The sequence below is a fragment of the Marmota marmota genome, unplaced genomic scaffold (genome assembly GCF_001458135.2).
Source record: "Marmota marmota marmota unplaced genomic scaffold, marMar, whole genome shotgun sequence".
NCBI classification, from domain to species: Eukaryota; Metazoa; Chordata; class Mammalia; order Rodentia; family Sciuridae; genus Marmota; species Marmota marmota.
The window spans coordinates 7226219-7239754 of record NW_025999991.1 but is presented as its reverse complement, the minus strand read 5'-3'; the positions used below and the strand labels follow the sequence as shown (position 1 = coordinate 7239754).

Genomic DNA, 13536 nt, shown 5'->3' with positions numbered 1-13536 from the left:
TCATGTATGTGCTAATCATTTAGGTCCAGCTCTTATGTGACTTGAGGCGAGGGCCCAGCCCTTGGAGCGTCCTCGTCATTGTTGAGCAGTTCATATGCAGTCACCCCCTATTTCCAATGCCATTTCTTTTTCAAGGATATTAATAAAGGCTCAGAAATTATAGCTCAAGAATTTATAATAATTGTTTTGCTTAAAACACATGAAAAAAGAGAAAGTCGTCTCCAGGATATAAGAGATTCTGCCTGTCTTCTTTGATAGAAAAATGCCAGCAGCATAACAAGGACCCACAGCCTGTGAGAGCCCGACAGCTGCTCATTCTATCACTTTAAAAACATCACCCCAAAGAGGCTCCCAGCATTACCCTTTCCCAAGTTCTGAGAGTCCTCCTTCAGAGGTGAAAGCAGTTTATTTCCTCACCTGAGGAAGTGCTAATTACCTGACTTGTCAAAACAGTTGGAGGAGATTAGGAACATTTTATCTAATTTTGAAGCAGTTTAGCTGTAGGTGATGGGCCACGGGGCTCCCTGGTTGGCTTACTTCCTTTTTAGAGCTCTGGATTGACTGGGTCATCTCCTTTTCCATTTGTGGCTCTCTGCCTCATGTATTACTGTTATGCTATTTCCTTTCAAAAATAGAACCTCAAGGGAGTAATTTTCTTGATCATTAGTAAGTTTGTAACAAGATGTGATCTATCCTGCACATTTCTGCTAGCCTGTTAGGGGACTGGACAGTGGTGACATTCTTCAGAAATAGCTAAATACATTGAAATTTTATTATAATAGAGTATGGGTTTTTATAATCAATGGCATGCATTACCCTTTGCCTTTTGTGTCACTGAAGCAGTGAAAGTTGGGCGAGGGATATGGAAAGGTGGCTGTATCGCAAGGGAAACACCTTTCAGGAGAAAGCATCTCATAGAGATGGGATTTCATGTTCAGATTTTAATAAACATGTCTCTAACGAAACCATGGACTTGGGGGCATTCTTTGACACCAGCACCTCTGAACTTTGACACGTGGCAGGTATTAAGTCAGTAAGATCTGGTGTGCATGGGCTGTGAGGCCTGTTAGTCACAGTAGGACAGCAGTCAATGAAAAATGCCTGTGACGGCAGACTGGATAAGCTTCGATGCAGTGTGGCTGTCCATGCAAAATTCCTCGTTTTGTCCTCTCAGACATGGCCTTTCAGCATCATTAGGAAAGGGTTGTCTGGGAGGTGAGTGGGACACCACAGGCCTGGAGGTCATCAGTGGGTGCTTCTTACCAGTGCTTTCTGTAGTCCACACTTCCAGGACCCCCTAGGAAGGCAGAGGGTGTCTGGTGTAATACCATACTGGGGAGATGAAACTCTGAGGCAGGTGCTTGAAGATTTCTCTTGAGTGATTAGTTTCAAGTTTTATAATTATTCCTGGTGAGAGTTTTGTTGTCGCTGGTTTTCCCTTTATTTTTATCTGGAAGAGTTTGGTTGTGAACTTGGTTTAGTTTGCTAAAGTTTATCCTCAAGAACTTACTAATGTTAGAGATTATACAAGTACGTTTTACTCTAAATGTCTTGTATTATCACTCTTATGTTCATGAACGGTTAGGTGAATGTAACGTGCTTTAATGAGAATGTGTGTGGTCATTGGGTTATATGTGCCGTTACTATCACTTTCATTAGCTGACAATTTCGAGTCCTGTCTGGAAGCCACGCCCTGTCTCAGGTGGTCCTGTCATCTGTCCTCATAATCCCTGCAGAATTCTTGGGGTGCAAGAGCAGAGCGGGGGTTTCAACTTAGGCTTGTAAGACTCATTTACCTCTATTAAAAAAAAAAAAAAAAACCAAGGGAGGCTTGTGTGCTCATTACTGACTCGCCCTGGGGCCAGGGGCCAGGTGCTGGGTTGATGCAGGGACACAGAATGCAGGCCTTCGGGAATCCTGATAACAGAAGCCGCCTTTGCACAGTAGTTGTGAGAGTAGGTAAAGGCAGTGGTGAACCAGGTCATAAGATGCCGTGGCATATCCGAGAGAAGTTGCTTGCCTCCTGGACTCTGGACAGGCTGAGGAGATGGGGAAGGGCCTGTCCTGCACGGGGTGACACTGCTGATGTCTGTGCCCTGCTCTGTGCAGTCACCCCATTTCCTCTGCCCTCAACGTTGCTCCAGATGTACTGCCCGGAATAAAGCACACCGTAGGATAAAGGGCTGGAATTGATGACCCCATGTGTATTTCAAAATAAACCACAACACTTGTTAAAGGAAATAGTTAAGTTAAAGGAAATAGTTAAGTTTTTTAAGTTGTGGTTTCTAGCTTTAAATCTTCAAATTTTAGTACTTTTTAAGCCCTTGCTCCTAAATTGGCTGTGAAGTGAATTGAAGTGAGTGTAACGTACCCTCTGTGGAAAGGATCAGTTTGTAAGTAATTTTTAATTTTTAACTTCTGTTTACTTTCAGAGCCGTAATCCACAGTTGAGCGTTGGTGTTTTTATTGCTGACTTAGCAGTTTGTTGCCTTGGCTGTTGGTTTTTCTTTATGTGTGTGGAAATAACGTGTGGAACAAAGGAGAAGGAAATTGTTTATGGTACTTTCAACATTTAGAGTTTGTGCAGCCAGAATGTCAGGTTAAAAAAAAAAAATGTACTTCCTTTCCCTTAGGAGAGTGTGAAGGTTCCCAAAACTCTGTTTCTCACTTCCGAGTGAGAAACTGGAGCAGGTGTCTGCTTCCCTTCCATCAGGAGATCTCTGGAACCTTCTGGAAGCTGATTCCCTTATGAAGGGTAGCCTTTCTGAACATTGTATGGACATGCTGGTGTGGAGAGGATCTCTTTCCACACCCTCAGTGTGGAATCTGTCAGTGTCTCGGGGCTGCCTGGGCAAAGCAGCACCCATGTCAGCACTCAAGTCCTAGCTTCAGCTTTCAACAAGGCTATGGTCTTTCGGGTGCTGTGGACTCCTCCTCTGACTCTGTCTCTGTTGCATAGACCTTCATACAAGTTTGTGACCTCATCTCAAGTGATCATATCTCCACTCAATAAGGTGCCAGGGGTTGGGACTTGGCATCTTCTGGGAACACAGATTAACCCACGGAACATTTTCTTCTGAAATGGACGTGGCAGTCATGCCAACTCCTCTCTATTTACTGCCCTGAGCTCCCTCTCTCCCGACTTTTCAGGAAAGAGGCTGTCTCAACTTCTGCTGGGGGACAGGATCAGGGGGACAGTGAGCAACAAACATTTGTTCTCACAGTTCTGAAGATAGCAAGTCCAAGGTCAAGGTGCCTGCAGATTTGGGTCTGCCAAGGGCTGCTTCCTGTGTCCTCAGTGGGGAGAGAGGAAGCAGGCTCTCCTGGGGCTGCTGTAAGGACACTGATGCAGTTCATGGGTGACCCTCCTGACTACACACAGTCCTCGCCTCCCTCTCGTGGGGAAGAGGGTCCCACATGTGAACTGGGGAGGCAGATTTCCCCTCCATCTGGAGCTGAGAGCTCATTGCCCTGGGGCGTGAAGAGTGGGGCAGTGGGGACCCTGGATGTGGAACCCTGCACACTGGAGTCTATGCCCTGGAGGTGGGCTCTGCCCTTCCTGTTTCCTGTCTGACCTGCGTGGCTGGGGTGGTGCAGGAATGGGGCAGCAGCCTGTTGGTTGTGGTTTCAGGTGTGGCACGTGGTCAGCAGCGGGGAAGCAATCGGCACTGAGCCAGAGCCCTGCCTCCTTCACCCCCTGAAGACTGCCCCAGGAGATGTGTCAGGTGATGGTATGGTCGTCTTTTGGTGACAGGTTCACAGAAAACCAGAATTTTTATTCCCCTGGTGTGTATTTCTGTTGTTGAGAGGTATGATGGATTGAAAAAAGACATTAGGGCCTAACAGAATTTCTAATTCTGGGTAGAAGAAATGGAAATAGAAAAAGGAACAGTGTCATTTCTGTCTACCAAGAAAGAGCAAACACTTCTTAAGGGCAGTGATGGCAAGTCTTCATGATATTTAAATGCCACTGAGTATATTTAAACAAGTCACAGCTTTATTTTAAGTCAATATTTAAAATACACCAGAACTATTTGTAAAGATTTAAACTCAAGACGAAAAATTGTAAATGACAATTGAAAGTATTTTTCAAATTCTTTTAAGGAGTGATTTAGGTAGAACATGTGGAGAGCCTGGCTGGCAGCAGGTTCTCCCTCTCTCTCTTGTAGACCTGTCCTTACATTTTTCCTTGATAGTGTATGTTAAGTGGAGTAATGTGCTGCATGTTTAAACATCAGGCTGCCTGAACATTTTTATTGCTTTCAAAATATTCAATAAAAAAATTGCTTTATATTTGCATTATGCTTGTCATGTCACATAGCCACTCACAGGAGATCATTTTGCACTGTCATCACCATTTCCCACTGGGAAGCTTATAGAGAATGTGACCAGGAAGGAAATGGTTCCTGTTTGCAGAGTTCAAGTTGCCAGGAGTGGACACAGAAGGCGAGAGTCAGTGGTCCGTGCCTGCACGTCCAGCCGCCTAGAGACCGTGCACTTAGGGTGAGAGTTCACCGGGAAGGAAGGCGCTTGCTGTCCCTCGGCAGCCTACAGTCAGTCTCAGGAGCAGCAGGAAGGGGCACCAGGAACTCCCACAGATGTGGAGGTGGGGTTGAGAGGCTTCTATAAGATGTATTTTGCAATCAATCAATAAATATATGTTTGAGAGATTGACAATGAGATCATTATGTAAATCCTGAAACCTAAGTCACAGTCGTACTCATTTTTTGATTGAAATATGATCATTTTCAAGATAGAAAATGAAACCCCAGAGGCTGGAGTTGTAGCTCAGTGGAAGAGCGCCTGGCTAGCATGCGTGAGGCACTGGGTTAGAGTCTCAGCCCCACATATAAATAAATAAAATAAAGGTCCACCAACAACTAAGAAATATTTTTTGAAAAGAAAATGAAACCCCTGTTGTGAGTGGGAAGAAGACATATTTCAGGGAGAGTCCTTAAAAAGGCAAAAACAGACGAAGCTGATTTTCCTGCTTGCTTTCTTCTCTTTCCTCCCACCCTGGTGTCTTTCTGGTCACTTTTTTCCCCCAGTGAAGCTGACAACACAAAGAACCCACGAAGTTATGAGGTTCTACGTGCACCAAAGCCCGTTGAGTTTGGGAGTGTAGCTTAAGTAAAGGAAGGGGGGCCGGGCAGCAGGCCTCTCTGACCCAGGGGGGTTCTCCATTCCTAGGCAGCAGCTTTGCATCTGGCTGTGCTTGGGACCTTGAAGGCCAGGCCAGAGATGACTGGAGGTTTCTGGGTTGGTCTAGAAGCAAGTATCCATGCAGGGCTGGGCATGATGAGTGCTCCAAGATCACCATTGCCTTCAAAACAGAAAGGAGCAAGTGGAAGGAATGTGTGTTTACAGCTTTGACCCTTCCGGAAAACAATGTGAATGCGTTGTTGCAAAAATTCAACCTCCAATCCCAATAACATACAAAACCACTAAAATGCCATGTTGTCATTTTTAGATTAGAAAGATCTGTTTTAATGTCCTTGGAGCACTGCGAGAATTCTGGATAATTAGAAGCTGGATAATTAGAAGTTATAGTAGAAAGAATCTGAGATTCCTATAATAATTTAAACTGGCATTGTTCTGTGGAGGACCTTCTGTAACTGAAAACTTCTGGTTCATTATTCTAACATTCTATTGCTAGATTGAATTTCTTCACCTTTATGATTATGCTTGTTATGTTTTAAAGCCAAAAGCTGTTCAGGGAGGGCTCATTTGAGAATTGACAGATGGAAACATTTTAATGTTGGTATAAATTCAGGGACATGAGGAAAGATTCATAATCTTGGAAGAAAACAGAGACCTAGATCTTAGTGATTTGGGGTTAGGTAAGGGTTCTTAGGTGGTAACACCAAAAGCACAAATGACAAAAAAAATATATTGAAAATTCAAAATTTAAAAAAACCTCCGTTTCAAAGGACACCCTCAAGTAAGTGAGAAGACAGTACACAGCAGAGTACTGTACAAAATAATTGTAGACTATCTGAGGGACTTGCAGCTTTAATTCATACATTAAAAAACGTATCACTCAATAAAATACCAAATTTCAAAGTAGGCAAAAGTTCTGTAGTGGACTTACACTGAAGGCCTGTCAGCGTCCTTAGCATGTTCAACATCATTAAACAGAGGAAAGGCAAGTCTCACCCCTGTGAGATGTCACTTCACCCCCACTAGGAAGGTTGTTATCAAAAAAGACAAAATTTTTGACAAAGAAGTGGGCATGGAGGCTTGGGGAGGGGGGTAAAATGGTGCACCCTCTGTGGAAAACTGTCAATTCCTTACAAAATGACACGTAGAATTAGCGTAACCCGACAATTGCACTGCTAGGTACAGGCCTAAATGAAAGCAAAACAGGTGTTCAGACAAATGCTTGTGCACGAGTGCTCGTGGCACTGTTCACAATAACCAAAACGTGGAAACAACCCAGATATCATCTATTGGTGGAAGGATAGACAAGGTGTATTATATCTGCACAACAAAATATTACCTGATAATAAAGTTTATATACAGGCTACCACATGGCTAAATCTTTAAAGCGTGCTAAGTGAAAGACGTCATTTATAAAATGCCACATTTTGTGTGAATCCCTTAATATGAATGTTCAGAATACGCAAATCCATGGGGGCAATGTGGCTACCTAGGGCCAGGAAGGAGGGCTGGGGAAACAGGGGTGGCTGCTGATGGGCATGGTTTCTCTTGGAGGTATTGAAATGTTCTGAAATGATTATGGTGATGGTTATACAACTCAGAATATACTAAAAGTCATTGAATTCCATACTTTACATGGGAGAACTGTAGGATATGGGAATTTTATTTCCATAAAGCTCTTATACAAAAATTCCACATGTCAAAGGAAACTCATCTGTGCCCTAGAAATCGTCCTTTCCAGTGTTCCCTGTCCCTGGTCATCCATCCAGCCCATGCCAGCAGTGGGAGTCCTCCTCCTCCAGTCCTCCCCCTCTGCGTTGCTTCCTACTCTCCCCAGTCTGTCCCAAGTGGCCTCCTTGAGGGTCAGATCTAAAGCTGGAGGGAAGCCCTTTATTTTATGCCTTGCTTACTTATATAGTCTTTGAATTAAACAGATAACTTTTGCAATTGAGGACAGAACTTTCATTTCTAGGTTCTTTAGATAGCTCTGGTGGTCTGTCCACTCTGACACTCATCTCCCCTCTCTGCCTCCAATGCCCTGGCCTTAGACCAAGTCTTCAGCTCATCCCTTCTCGGTTACCGCCACAGGTGTTCACTAGTCTCACCTGATCTGTCCCGGCCATTGTCTCCATATCTTCTGTCTCGTCCTGGGACATAGAGGGTGTTTGTTGACTGAATAGCTAAACTAACAAATAACCCAAGTCTCCTAATGGGCCTCTCACCTCTAGTCTGTATTTCCAGTCTTTCATTCCCATTATCACTGGGTTATTCTTAGTTGCCATCATTCTTTCCTGCAGGCTTTGCTGAGGGCACCAAGTTCAAGCTGCACCTAAACGCTCCTTGCCCCTCGGAATACTCCTCATCCTTTAAGGATGAAGACTTTGAGAACGGCAGGCCAGAAGCCCTAGTCTGAGTTTCGACTGAGTAGTTTCTCAGTATGGCAGGAGGCGGAAAGGTGGACTCTGAGATCCACCTGCAGTGTGAGATGCAGGAGGGCTCAGTGCCTGCCTGGATCTTGGAATCTGTCTGTTATCTGGAGGGCCAGGGAGGCTGGGAGGTTATCAGCAGTGAACAAGAAGGAGGGCAGGGCCTGGTAAATGCGGGGAGGTCAAGGAAGTTCTGTGCTTTGGACCTGATTGTGATAACTTCTGCGCAGTTACTCTTTATCTCTGCAGAGCCGCTCTATCTCCCCATTCCCACATGCACGCCAGCCCAGGACTCAGTCCATGCTGAGAAGGTCAGGCCACATGCCCTGTCCCAAGAGCTTTCAATTAAAACCTGCTGGTTGTTGGAGCTCTCAAATGAACCCTCCTCCAGGAAATGGAAATGCAACAGGATCATCCAGCTCAAGGCCCCCTGCTGGGCCGGGCAATAGCTAAGAGGCCCTCTTGTCTCCTGTTGATGTGGAGCTGATCACTGAGCAACCTCGGGATCCCAGGAGGTGCAAACTCAAACAGGTCAATGCTTGGATTGATGTTTCATATATTAGAGCAAACAAAATCCTTTTAGGGAAACTATGAGCAGAATTTCCACTTTGTCTCCAATACATACTTCCTCTTGTTCCCTTTCATTGGTTTCCCTTCAGCTGCAGGGCTCTGTCCTCAGAGGATGGATCCCCTCTGTCCTTTCCCTGAGCCAGGACTGCACCAGGACAAGAGCAGAACCAGCCTGGTGGCACTTCTGCTTCAGAAGACCTGCTGCAGGTGCTCCAGCTCCGCTTCTTCCCCTGATTCTCCGGGTGGCTGTCTCCTCACCCTGTTTTCAGAGGGCAGTGGAGCCCCCCGCTCTATAGTAGATGGTTGATGCTCAGAGTCAGGTGAAGGAGAAAATCAGGACCACTTTGTTTTAACTCATCTTAAGTTCATTTGAATGTTAATTTGTTTGCCAGAAACTTTTCTTTGAGTTTGGATCCACTTTAGAGTTCTGTATCCATAGGGCAGCCTTTAAAAGTCCCCTTTCCCTTTCTTGAAGGTGTCATGAGGTGCCGTCTCTAAACCACAGCAGCCCTGGAGTCTCCTACCTGCCTCTCACCACCCTATCAAAGCTCCCAACAGCATTCAGCTTCCTCTTTAGGGTCTTCCTCCTTTACCATCTTTGTTTCCCGGTTCTGCTGTGCTCTGAGCGACTGCAGTGACATTTGGAGCTGATCCAGCGGTTGTGAATGACACGCTGACAGCGGGCCAGTTAAACCAGGCATGTGCTGGCCACCAAGAAGGCAGACCTGACCGTGCCATGCAGTGAGCTGTGGCCTTGGCTGCTTGTGTTCCAGAGGATGTGGGGACAGGTGATCCTGTGAGTAGGCTGAGATGGGCTGGTGGGGCGTCTACGGTTTATTCTGTTGAACTGGGTTATTGATTTGTTCTCACCATCTCAAGCTCCACTTCCAAATTTGCATTAGTAATTTCTGGTGTTCTATATGCTCTCATAAACTATTGCCATCCTATGAAAGTAGTTATCTGTCTCTCAGTGATCTTTCTAGTAGTTTCCTGCCCAGTCAGATAGCAATTATGCTTCGGTGAGTACAGCCTGAAATGTAGGGCAGCAGATATGAGCTTCAAAACGCAGCCCCAGGGCACAAGCCCTGAAGCGTTCTAAGAAGAATATTGATGGCATTTCTTAAGGAGTCTGTGAACCCTAAAGACAAGAATCCCTGCCTGTACGTGGCTTTGTCCATTTGAGGGAAGAAAAGCACTTGGTGGTGTCAGTGACTCTGACAGCTGAGCATCCTCCCATTAAGACTGATCCTGAAATTCACCCCCAGCCATGCATTGGGCAGCTATTGAGTGCTCAGTGTCCTCATTCTCAGCATGGGGACAAATCCTTGAACAAGACATCCATCCACAGTCCCTGCCCCTGGGAAGCTACATTCTAGCAGAGAGGCTTGCAAGGTATAGGTCAGCAAAGAGACATTTATGGGGCATCAGTCAGTGAAAAGCATTTGAGCAGAATGATGTGGGAGTTGATATCAGGCAGAAGGAATGCAATTTTCATTAGTGTGACTGGGAAGTCCTCTGTGTACTGGGAACATCTGGGTGGAGACCAGATGGGAGATCATGAAGGGTGAGAATGAGCCATGAAAATATCTGATGAAAATCAGTCCTGAGGGGAGGGGGCCACAGGTGCAAAGGGCCTGAGACAGCAGCACCCTGGCGTATTGAAGAAGAACAGGAGGTCAGCCTGACTTCAACAGACACGATCTGGTTTACATGGGAAGAGCTGCGTCCATAGACTGTAGGGTGTGGGAGGCCAGGAGCAAGCACAATGAAACTACTGGGAAATGCTCGCTAAGTCTAGGAAGAAATATTTGTATTTGTAAAGAAAGACATTTTTCATGTATTTAAATTTTTAAATGGAAATTTTAAATTATAGAATTAGTACTCTTATACATAGTAATAGAAAAAAATACATGAGCCAAATGTATAAAAAGAAATTTAAATCTTAATCACTTGCTCGAAATCTAAAGAAAATGACAACTTGGATTATTTTAATGTATATCCTTCCAGAATTACTTTTCATACTCCATTAGAAAAATGAAATTATATTGGAAAGATTGTTTTTTTACTTAACAATATATTTTAGAAATATGTCTTTATAAACAAGCCAAGGGGCTATCAGGTGGAGTGCATTTTGTATCGTTATTGTTTCTTACGTGCTGAAGTGTACATGTGCTCATCTTTAAAGGAGGTTAGCAAGGGTAAACCCTGGCTACCCAAAGTGGGTTCCGGCCCAGCAGCTGAGTATCAACGAACTGGTCCAGAGGAAGAGCCTGGGGCCCCAGCCTGTAGCAGGAGAGTCCCTGGCCTCAATGTGGCTGCCAGGAAGCCTGCAGAGGAATCTTCTTCCATTCCCACAAGGGAGCTGTTCCCTGAGGCTCTGTCTGTTGTGGCATCTGCTCTTCTCTATTCATCCTTCCTTGACAATATCAACTTCTTTTAGGACTTCAAGTATTATCTTGTGACTATATTTTTATTCTGAATATCTTAACTAGAAACCACCATTCAGCCAGTCAGTCATCTATCCCTCCACCCATCATCTGTCCATCCATCCAGCCCCTCCATTCTCCCAGACATCCACACAGCCACCCAGACACTCCATTCACCCATCATCCGTCCATCCACCCATCATCTGTCCATCCACCCAGCCCTCAACCATCCATCCAGCCAACTTGCTCAAAAACTCCCATGTTAGTTTTCGTAGAAAGCCCCCGAGGGCATGTGATGATCAAGATGCTTGTCTCCCTGAGTGCCCGGGAGCTGTTTCAGACTTGGGAAAGACATCCGGGAGGTGGCAACAGCCTCAACAGTTGGGGATGAAACTGGGAGGGACATCAGCCACGGTCACTGAAGCCTGGTGAAGCTGCTGCCCTCTGGGAGGAGAGTGTGGAAGTAGAAGATGAGAGAGGCCAGAAGGGAAGGCGTATCAGATGAGGAGCAAGCCTCCAGCTCAGCAGGACCCTGGGGTCAGGAGCACCTCAAGGAGGAAGGCCCCAGGGACAAGAGACCTGACCTACTGCTAAGGGCCTGTGGAGCCTCATACTGGCCTTTGAGAAGAAACTGGATAAGAAAGAGGTAGAGCTGAGGATGAGGGTGCTGAGCATAGGTGCCCCCAGGGCAGGTAGGCAGGAGAGTGGGGCTCTGGGCTGCGGAGATCTTGCCAGGGCTGCACAGGTGCTGGGCAGAGCTCAATGCCACTGGGAGGACAGAGAGGGGGGTGGTACCGTATTACAGCAAGGTGCAGAGCTGACAGAGCCCGGCAGCCATGACAGGTGCTGCAATTATGACCTCATCTAATCCTTGTAGCACCTGCAAGAGGAGAAACCTTCCGTTATCTCCATTTGAAGAACACAGCCACAAAGGCACAGTGCACTCTTCCAAGATCCCACCTAAGTGAGCCCAGGGCAGAGGTTCAAGCTTTGCAGTGTGGCTCCTCAGTCCCTGCCAGTACCCTGTGTGCCTCCTGGAACCGCCCAGTGGCCTGCCCCAGGTAGCCTGCAGGGGCAGAGGAAGGGCCAGGAGGCAGGTTCCAGGAGACCGGAGTAGCAGGGCTGTGACTTCAAGAACCAGGACTGGGACCTGGAGCAGGGATGAGCAGGCCAGTGGCGGCCTGATTCCAAAGGCAGGAGATCTGCATGCAGGTTTCCATGCTGACACTGAGGCTGGGGGAGGAGAGGCTGCCTGGTAGTCAAGGTCCCTGGGGCAGGAGAACAGACCTGGAGCTCAGCTCGGCCTCTGGAGGAGAAGCGCCATCTGTCCTGGAAAGGCCAGGGAAGCAAGACGTCCCTGGTGGTGGGGAATGAAGGAAAAGGGAAACTGGCATTTCACCCCCATTCTCCTCCATTCCTGAAGCCTCCCACCAAGCGTAAGGGGGAGATGGTAGAGAGAGGAAGGGGAGGCTGTGACATTTTGCAAATGTGGGGACAGATGACAGAGATGTGGGATATTTCCATGAGACCCTCAGATCAGAGATCACCATATATGGTGCACACTGGGTGCCGGAGCTGGAGCACAAGTTTCTTACCCTGTTTCTACTCACAGACCAGCTTGAGGCTCCACATGCCCCTTATCAGGAGGCCAGGTCCATTGTCCCTGGGGTCTTCCTCCTTGAAGTGCCTCCTAGCCCCCAGCAGTCTCACTGGGCTGAAGACTAGCTCTGTTTGTGCTCGTCTCAGTGCTAGCCTGTGCCTGAGCATCTCTTGGTCACCATATGTCCACTCTTCATTAACCTTAGGAAACCCACGGATCTCATTCTCAGCCATTGACCCCACCCCCAACTCTACAATGAGTTGGGAGGAACTTGAGCTGACACCTATCCCATCTCCGGGCCACAGTGGGAAACCATTCCATTCTGTGGGCACCAAGGAGGCAGAAGAGGTGCTGGCCAGTGCTCATGGGACGGGAAACCCGCTTCCCCCTTCTCCGAGTGCTGTCAAAAGAGATGCTTTTCTTCCCCTGCATGTCTGGGATTCTGCTGTCATTTTGACATGAGGAGTGCCTGGTCTTCTGGGGAGGAGCTCAGGGACATCGAGGCTAAGCCTATCACCACAAAGGGCAGATTAGAAAGACTGGGAAGATGGAAGACCATGGGGATACTGACTGAGGGGCTGGATCATGGCTTTCCTGAGGCTCCATCTTTGGGGATTTGTATTAGATTGAAAGCATAAGATATTGCTGATGATTAATGAATGTCGACCATAAGAATGTCAGTGTCTTTCAGCTTAACATGAGAGCCGAAACTCATAAATTCTTTTGATTTCTAAGTTGATTATAGGTGTTTTTGTTGTTGTTGTTCTTGTTATTTGTTTATATATCACTTGCAACTCAAAAACCTCTGGCTAATACAACCTAGGACTTAGCCTCCAGCTCCAGGGGAGAAAGGCAGGAGCTCCAACCCCCCCGGGGCCGATTGCTCCAGAGCCTGCCTGTGCTGCGGTGGCTGTCTCTGGGCTTGCTGTGGAAACTCTGGCAAAGCAAAGAAGTGCAAGGGATGGCTTCTGCAGTGACTACCACTGGCTCCCATGGCCAAGTCCAAGAGCAGGGATCAGCTGAGCTGGCCTCAGGCTTCCAAAGGAATTGGTCCTGGTGGTCCCCGGGGAGTCAGCCCCAACCCAGATGGATTATGATACTGAGCAAAAACCCAGCTCAGGTTAGCCATGGGAGCAAGTTAACGCTCAAGAGTTCCAGTTTGTGTAAGAGATGACAGCCAGCCTCTGTTGGGACTATATCTGATGAGGCTGTTCCTTAGACATCAGTACAGCCTGAAATCCGTGCCTTCCATACACTCATTAGAGAATGAACAGAAGGGACCTCGAGTTGCAAGCAGACACCTGAGGATGTTCAGGTTCCTGTTGAGTAACGGCGGGAGGGGATTTGGGTGTGG

At 46.9% G+C, this 13536-nt stretch overlaps 1 long non-coding RNA gene across 2 annotated transcripts in view; it reads left to right on the top strand.

The window, feature by feature from the left end:
* Positions 1 to 8134: 8134 nt before the first annotated feature.
* The window catches only part of LOC125617854, a 55658-nt gene continuing 50256 nt past the window's right edge, over positions 8135 to 13536 (top strand). Inside the window, exon 1 of one of the 2 annotated variants that reach the window (XR_007348950.1) lies at positions 8135 to 8952. This is a non-coding gene — a long non-coding RNA (uncharacterized LOC125617854). The remainder of the gene's footprint in view (positions 8953 to 13536) is intronic. The other variant, XR_007348951.1, reaches the window with a different exon arrangement.